Raw genomic sequence first — 8,938 nt, 5'->3', positions numbered from 1 at the left:
TAGTTTGTAAAATTATACAGTACTGAAACTACAGTATTGTATTTGTAAAATTATACAGTACCGAAACTACAGTGTTGTAATTTGTAAAATTATACAGTATCAAAACTACAGTATTGTAGTTTGTAAAATTATACAGTGCCGAAACTACAGTGTTGTAATTTGTAAAATTATACAGTAGCAAAACTACAGTATTGTAATTTGTAAAATTATACAGTAGCAAAACTACAGTATTGTAGTTTGTAAAATTATACAGTGCCAAAACTACAGTGTTGTAGTTTATAAAATTATACAGTGCCAAAACTACAGTGCTGTAGTTTGTAAAATTATACAGTAACAAAACTACAGTATTGTAGTTTGTAAAATTATACAGTACTAAAATACAGTACTAAAACTACTATTTAATAAAATTATACAGTAGACTATTTTATATATAGTGAAAAGCATAATTGAATCAATAACGGTGAAAAATTGTCGGTAATTTAAATTGTCATTACATTGTAAAAGAAAATCATACAACAATCTATTTGATCTTATTTTGAAGAATCTCTATTTTGACAATCCTGAGCTCGTTCTTTTCGATGATGATTTCTGGTCAAATGATTTATGGTCACGATTTATTTGTATTAATTGAAGCCAACTTCTTTTTACGTAGAAGAAAAGATTATCTTTTTTTATATAAAATAGGAAATTCTTCTTTACCTTCAATTTCAGAAATATCGTGATCATTAGGATCTACCACATTCTTTTTTAATACGACTTTTTAAAATAATTCGGAACATATCATTTTTCTATTTTTTAACCGCCACTCATCTCTCACTTTTCCAATTATAATTTGTCTTCTGTCGAAGAGATTCAGTAAAAAATTGATACCCACAATGAAACATAAAAATAATTAAATGTGCAAATTCTTTTATTAACAAATAAATAGATTAAACTTCTATTCTAAGCGTAGCCTACTTTCAGATATAGATGTTCAACTTTATATATCGTGATCTTACACATTTTATGCACATTTTGCAAGAAAAATGACGTTAAATTATATAACCACAATACTATATGTTCTTTTTCAGAAATCTACTGTTAGGAGTTTGAATTTTTGAAACAGTTCTTTTTCACCACGAAAATCTGTCAGCTGGCGTCTCAATTTCGAAACGATCCGAAACGTATCGTCAGTTCTATTTTTTTAACAATGTCAGGAACACCACAAGTATGACTACTGACCATCAGAATCTATCGTGTATTCAACGAATGTTTCTGCTGCGTGGTATTTTACCGCAGCGTCGAGTGACATGATCCAGAAATGCAGCGAGCACACATGTGTCTTTAACCTTTTATTCCACTGCAAAAGCTTCGGTTCTTTCGACGAACTTGAGAGACACGTTTTGCTGCAAATGGACTTCTGAAATCGATTATTACTTCGGAATAATAACCGAGGGACCAGTCAACCAGTAAGTGATCTTTTGTTGAAGTATTTTTATGTGCGTTATATGTATGTTTTTTTTTTCTTTGTTACCTTTTTCGAGAATGTTATTATTTTTTTATGCTGTCTCTTTACAACGAAATTTTTACAACACTATCAACCCCTAAATGCTGCAGATCGTTAACAAGATCGCTTTCAATTATTTTTCATTTCTGTCTTTCTTTCTGCATTATTTTATGTTGTTCGTGTCATGTGATAAGGAGTAAGAATAATAAAATTTTGTTGAAAATCAAACCTGCAACGAAAAAAATTTTATTTGTATCTTTTTGTATTTCATATGTATCTTTTCTTGCATACTTTTCTCACTCGCATATCTTTCACACTTTTTAGTTGACAAATTTTCAAACACGATCTATTCCGAAACGGAATGTTTTAAATTAAACAAAGTTTTCCCGACTTATTTTTGCACGTAGAATTAACGTACCACGAAAATAATTGAATTTGATATTAATAAATAATTAATAAATTGAATTCTATAATAATTGTATAAGTTTCAATATTTGTAGTTCTGAAATATAATATTGCTATTGTTTAGTCTACTACTTCTATTATTAGAAATTAGAAATTTTTTAGTATCAAGAATATAAAGTAAGAACAATAGATATTTATTTGTCATTTAAGTGTACGCGTAAAATGTAATAAACGTTAGCTACTTATCAGACGTTCTATAGCTGTTGTATTAGTTTTAATCTGTATTGTACTCAGGAATTGATAGAAATAATTAAACATTAGACAGAGATGCGTGGTTAGTATGTCACAGTTAATATTTAAATACAGATAAAAGTTCTGTTAAAACTTCTACATTAATTTTACGAATTAAGCCATTACATTCATACAATGATTTCATTTATTTCGAAATAACATATATGATTCGTATTTATCGTTATCACATGTATATGAGAGTAACGTTGAAATTATCTTTCTCTTATTCATAAGCAGCGTGCCATGAGATTCAACAGATTCTATCGATGAGTGGCTCGATTCAGTCATTAAATTCTCGTCAAAATCGTTGAATAACTGAAAGCATACATTATTCAGAAGCAACGTTCCAGCTAATGGTGGACGTAAAGCTTTTAACACATCCGACGCGATTGCTGCGATATTTTTTCCGGCGAAACACTGATAAAAAAAAAAACTACTGTGTGCCCTGTCCATTTCTATCGAATTGTAACATTATAAGTCATACATGGTCGCTGGTTTAGTATTAATTTTTGAAGAACACGACGAAGAAACTGGTTATTAAAATATTATTGCTAGCACCGATTGGTAAAATTGGTACGAAAATACGAATCGAATGAAAGAAGAATATTATCAGTAACAATGAAATTATTATAATAAAATTTATAAAATTAATAAAATTTAAATCAGTAGGAAAATATAAGTCGAGTAAAAAAAAAAAAAAAGAAACAGAAGATGTAGAAATTAATTATTAAAGTATAATAAAGCCTCCTTTATTTTTCGGATATTTTATAATTATTTGATAACCAAAGACTCGTCTGCTATTGGCAAATACTCTGTTCTGAGCATACAACAATTGAATATTAAAAATTATCAAAAGGCCAATGTAACATGTGAAAAATGATTGCTTCGTGTATTAAACATTTTTCTTTTATAGTACAACGTAACATAATTAAATAAATATGCTAATGAGATTTATATTTGAATAAATCTTCAACCGAGTACAAATGAGTACTTATTCGATCAGACATTTATTCAACAGTGGCGAACAACTGTTTATCCCGGATGGAATTTCACCTAACACTGGCTCAAATATAAAACACGCGAATTAATTAATAACGATATAACGTATAATATTGCGATTACAAATATAAATTGTCGATTTATATGGTATATCAACAAGTTCTTTGCTTTCGAATTGCAGACGAATTTCCTCGTAGCAGCGAGATGTAACAAGCCTCGAGCAAACATTGCAAAGAAATCAACAGTATTTGCAAAAGGTTGAATCATTGAAGAAGGGGCCGGAAGCACGTTTCCTCGTTTCAAGTCAGTCGTTATCAGTTATCACCGCCTTTTCTTTACTCTTTTTCCCCCCGAGACGGATCAGCGTCGCGTCAAGATGACTAATTCTTTTTTTTTTTTTTTTTATTAGTTTATTGCAGAAACAGAGTTCGGTGGAAGTGAGTTACGTACGCTCTACATACGGTTTTGTCGGCACACACAGACGTTCGACCTGCAGAGATAGAAAACCGGTCAACTCCGAGTATCGAGGGAATCTTATCGCTGTGCAAAGCGCGCGACGAAGAGCACGATGTGGCGGAGTCGTCGTTCGGCACTTTGATGTGGGTGTGCACGCGCGATATTGCGGTAACACGGATTCCTGGAACCGTTTTCAACGAAAAAGAGGCCCGACGATCCTTTATTTCCTTAGATAACCGATAATCGGCTCCGTCGGCACCGATGATGTCACAGCTCCCGTTCTGTTCACGATTTTTCGCTCGACACGCTGCGTGTCTATTTACTCGATTTCGTTTTTTATCGAAATGTCCACTGGCTATAAATTAAATTTATTTGCCGATGTATAAATATAAATTTAATTTATATATTAAATTTATGTGCCGATGTATAAATATAAATTTAATTTATATATTAAATTTATGTGCCGATGTACAAATATAGATTTAATTTATATATTAAATTTATGTGCTAATGTATAAATATAAATTTAATTTATAATATGCTGATGTATAAATATAAATTTAATATATAAATTAAATTTATGTGCTAATGTATAAATATAAATTTAATTTATATATTATATTAAATTTATGTGCTGATGTACAAATATAAATTTAATATATAAATTAAATTTATGTTCTAGTGTATAAATATAAATTTAATTTATATATTAAATTTATGCGCCAATGTATAAATATAAATTTAATTTATGTACTGATGTATAAATATAAATTTAATTTATATATTAAATTTATGTGCTAATGTACAAATATAAATTTAATATATATTATATATTATTATAAATATACATTATTATAAATTAAATTTATAATAATGTATATTTATAATAAATTTATGTTCTAATGTATAAATATAAATTTAATTTATATATTAAATTTATGTGCTAATGTATAAATATAAATTTAACGTATAATATAAATTCCAAAGTTCTACTTTAGTTCTAAAGAATTCAATATAAAAATGACACGAAGGATTATAAAAGCCAGAAATGCAAAATGCTAGTATTGCTTGACTTTAACTTTGTTCCAAATTTTCAGCCTTTTCAAATGTAACAACAGAGATAAATCATTTTGTATTGCTTTCTTATCAAATCTTAGGTGGCTTTTATCTTCCTTTTTGTTGAACCAATCGCAAGCTAATTCGATCCGCGAGATAGTCGATTGGTCTTCGTTGTTTTATACCTACTACAGAGAGAAAAAAGAATGTGCAAACAGGCACGCCTGTCGTTCCTTGCCTTTATCGAACTCCTTGTATATGTCATTGCCTCGTAGCGGAACCTGGATTTATCTATTGCCATAATGGCAATACGTCGCTTACGTTTGAAACGGGTGAAAGGCGGGTTAAGTAAATCCTGTTTATTTTATTGTAAGAAATTTACAATGGAAATTGTACTGTCGGATGCAAGAAAAATGTCAAGATCTTTTCAAATCATATCAACCATTTATACTCAGACTTTTTCTCAACTGAAGCTCACAGCAACTTTGACAGTAGTTAGAAGTGTAAAGGGTTAATATTCTATATCAACGATGGGTAATCTTTGCTTTACCAAAATTGGGAATTTAATATTTCATACGAATCGAAACAAACGCAGTTTGTTAAATATTTATATATAATTAATAAAATTATATTAAAATTATATATTAGTATGAAATTATATTAAAATATACTAATTATATTAAAATTATATATTAGTATAAAATTATATTAAAATATATTAATTATATTAAAATTACATATTATATATTAGTATAAAATTATATGAAAATATACTAATTATATTAAAATTATATATTAGTATAAAATTATATTAAAATATATTAATTATATTAAAATTACATATTATATATTAGTATAAAATTATATGAAAATATACTAATTATATTAAAATTATATATTAGTATAAAATTATATTAAAATATATTAATTATATTAAAATTACATATTATATATTAGTATAAAATTATATGAAAATATACTAATTATATTTAAATTATATATTAGTTAAATTATATATTATATTTAAATTATATATTAGTATAAAATTATATTAAAATATACTAATTATACTAAAATTATATATTAGTATAAAAATATATTACAATATACTAATTATACTAAAATTATATATTAGTATAAAACTATATTATATTAAAATTATATATTAGTATAAAATTATATTAATAAATTAGATATAATTAATAAAAAAAATTTTAATTTATGCAGGACAGAATTTATGATGGGGCAAGAAGACAGCACCGACTATATTGTGATTTTGATACTTAGCAGTTATCGACTGCAATTTTTATACTTTAGCTATTTGATGGGCCGCAGATAAATAATTGAATTGCTCGTCATTGTTTTAGTATAGTGTGTTAATGTACTACTATATGTTGACTTATATTAAGAGACTATTCTGCATCGTCTAAACATAGATAACTTTGCGAATTTTTTAAATTGGTAATTATTAAAAGGAAAGTTCCAATGTATTTCGAGATACACAAACGTGATTTTTCACTTTTACATTTCAATTTTTTTTGAAGTGAAAATGTCAGAAAATGACGAAATTATTCACTGTTTAAAAATTTTGTTTCATAGAACATCAATTGTTGATCGCCATTATTCTAAGAGACCAAAGCAAAAGATTTTTACTAATTTACACATAAAAATACATCATCTAAAATGTAACGTACGGATTTTCGAAAATTTGTATCATTATAGGAATGGTGACAGTTTAAAGACACAATTGTTCTCTTCGATGAAACGTTCGTAAATAATTAAATAATCGAAACAATCGAAATAATCGAAAAAATCGCGTGCTACATTTTATAATACAATAAATAATACATTTCTAGTTGTAAATCAATAGAAATTAGAAAATCATCTCATCTTGGATGGATCTTCCTGAATTCTTTATAGCGATGATGGCCAGCAAACGAAATGAAATTTCCGAAATTATTTAATTAATTTCCGAAAAATTTTAATCTGAAAGAAACAGAACTATAAAGATGGAAATCGCATTACATGTGATTAAGCGTTGGAATTTTTCATTTAGTAATTACAAATCGAAAATATTCTCAAAATTTTACCTATTTTTCGACAATTCAGGATAGTTTGCCCAATAATTTGTTGCATGAATCCACAGGCGACTTGGGTCGTTCGAAATTTCACTGGTGAGTTTCTCGAAGCAAAGAATTTTCGTAGACTTTCGCACTCCGATAGCATTCTTTACTACTTCATCATAAAGTTCGTGGTAAATTAGAGTTTAACTCGAATTATTAAAGAAAGCAATGACTCGACGAAAGTTCCTTTGAAAAAGATCTTCACACGTTCGATAACGTTTTATTACTTTTCTGATAATAAAACAACTTGGACATATTTTTCGCGGTTACTTTGTTGTCCACGCGTTAAAAAAACGTCAAGAAGCGTAAAAGAATGTAATTGCACTTTATTGAAAATTTTATTGGATTTAGGCAATAAACATTTTTTCGTAGAAATCTTCGATCACAATGATATTTATTTCATTAAAATTTATTTTGTAATTTTTTACAAATACGTTATTTTCGTCTAGTTTTGGTATTTTTAATATTTATTTAATATTTTAATTATTTTAGTATTTATTTAATATTTTAATTATCTTTAATATTTATTTATCATTTTAATTACTTTTATTATTATTTAATATTTATTATTTGTGATATTATATAACTTTTGATACTTTTAATTAGTTTTCAATTCCGTCAGTCAGTGTAATATATATAAATATACAGGGTGGACTAAATATGCCTAAAATGGCGGATCATTTAAATAACTCTGTTGCTAAATGATAAACTTTACTGATAAAAGTTATTCAGTACCAAGCGGATTACAATATGGCAGTAATGATCTTTTTGTAAGTGGAAGAGTCATCTCTTTTTTAATTGGAATAATATATTTTTTTATCTATTAACCGAGGTAGCTTCTATAAAAAAAAGTATCAACCTGTGTATGTTGAAAAGCTATTAGTTTTATTAGGAGAGCTAGAAGATATCTTAATCTTAATCCCATAATATCTATCGTATGAATGACAAGGAAAGACGGGGCAGTATTCTTTATGTTCATATCGTCCTTTATAGCTTTACAAAACTAAAATTGAAATATTTCCTACATTCACAATTTTTCGTTGATAAAATACTTTTTGACTAACGAATACAAAAAATATATAGTCACGTTTGAAAAAATGAAAATATATTTATTTCTTTTACTTTACAAAATATATATATATATATTTAAAATTATTAATTAATCAATTGATACAAAAGGTACAAAATAAATTTTACTCATTTATTTTAAAGAAAATTCGTTTTCGTTGCTTTAAACTATTAATAATATTATTAATCTTTGATTATTACTAAAATATATTTGTATTATAAAACTTTATTTAATTACATTAATTTAAAATTATATATATACATAAATTATGTTAATTAGTAATGTTATATATACTATAACAAATTGAAGTCTCCGTCTACAAAAAAAAAAAAAAAGAAAACAATTACTGCCAAATTGTAGGTCTCCTCTCTACCGAATAACTTTCGTTAATAAAATTTTTTCATATCTCTGCGAACAGATGGACAAGATTATTGGGAACGCAATAACTGTGAATGACAGGCTATATATAATAATAATATTCCGACGCGAATACTTTGACGAAAACGAAACAAAAATTTCTCAAAAGAAAGGAGAGAAGGACACGTTGCGCGTTCGCAGAGGATCTTCTCGAACTTCTCTGTGCCTGGCCTGAAGCTTCTCTCTCTCTCCGGTTGCACCCCCGCTGGAAACGCGCCGGAGTTTATACGATCCAATATCCGCCGGTACGATATATATCACGAACAGTTCGAAGCAGAGGCGGCCCCGATCCGGGGCTCGTGCGATTGTGTGTAATCTGTGTTGCACGTGGATGAGAAAGCGGCATGTATACGGAACAGCGTACGCGCAGAGAAATGACACGCGAGCATAAAGCGGCTTTGCGCCGATAGCGGCGCCTTTGATGTGCCTTCGTTCCAACTACGTCCGGCATAAAATCGTGAAACACACCGGCTAGGTGTCGTACGTCGTACCACGCCGGCAATACCACTCGCTTACCTTTAAGACCTCGCCTTCCTCCGCAGTTTTCGCGGCCGTTCTTCCCTCGCCCGCGACCCGCAAACGTAGCCGGTGACAATCGCTCCGTAATCAGAATTTCGTTTACTTGTACAACGAGAG

At 28.4% G+C, this 8,938-nt stretch overlaps 1 long non-coding RNA gene across 1 annotated transcript; it reads left to right on the top strand.

Annotated features, from left to right (window-relative positions):
• Positions 1-977: 977 nt before the first annotated feature.
• LOC122533986 lies at positions 978-4,001 on the top strand. Its single transcript, XR_006307849.1, has 3 exons — positions 978-1,448; positions 3,363-3,484; positions 3,591-4,001. It is a non-coding gene; the product is annotated as an uncharacterized LOC122533986 (long non-coding RNA).
• Positions 4,002-8,938: the final 4,937 nt, after the last annotated feature.

Source organism: Frieseomelitta varia, unplaced genomic scaffold, assembly GCF_011392965.1.
Source record: "Frieseomelitta varia isolate USP_RPSP 00005682 unplaced genomic scaffold, Fvar_1.2 scaffold_1001, whole genome shotgun sequence".
In the NCBI taxonomy this organism is placed as follows: domain Eukaryota; kingdom Metazoa; phylum Arthropoda; class Insecta; order Hymenoptera; family Apidae; genus Frieseomelitta; species Frieseomelitta varia.
The sequence above is the reverse complement of the archived record's forward strand: the minus strand, read 5'-3'. Positions and strand labels throughout refer to the sequence as shown.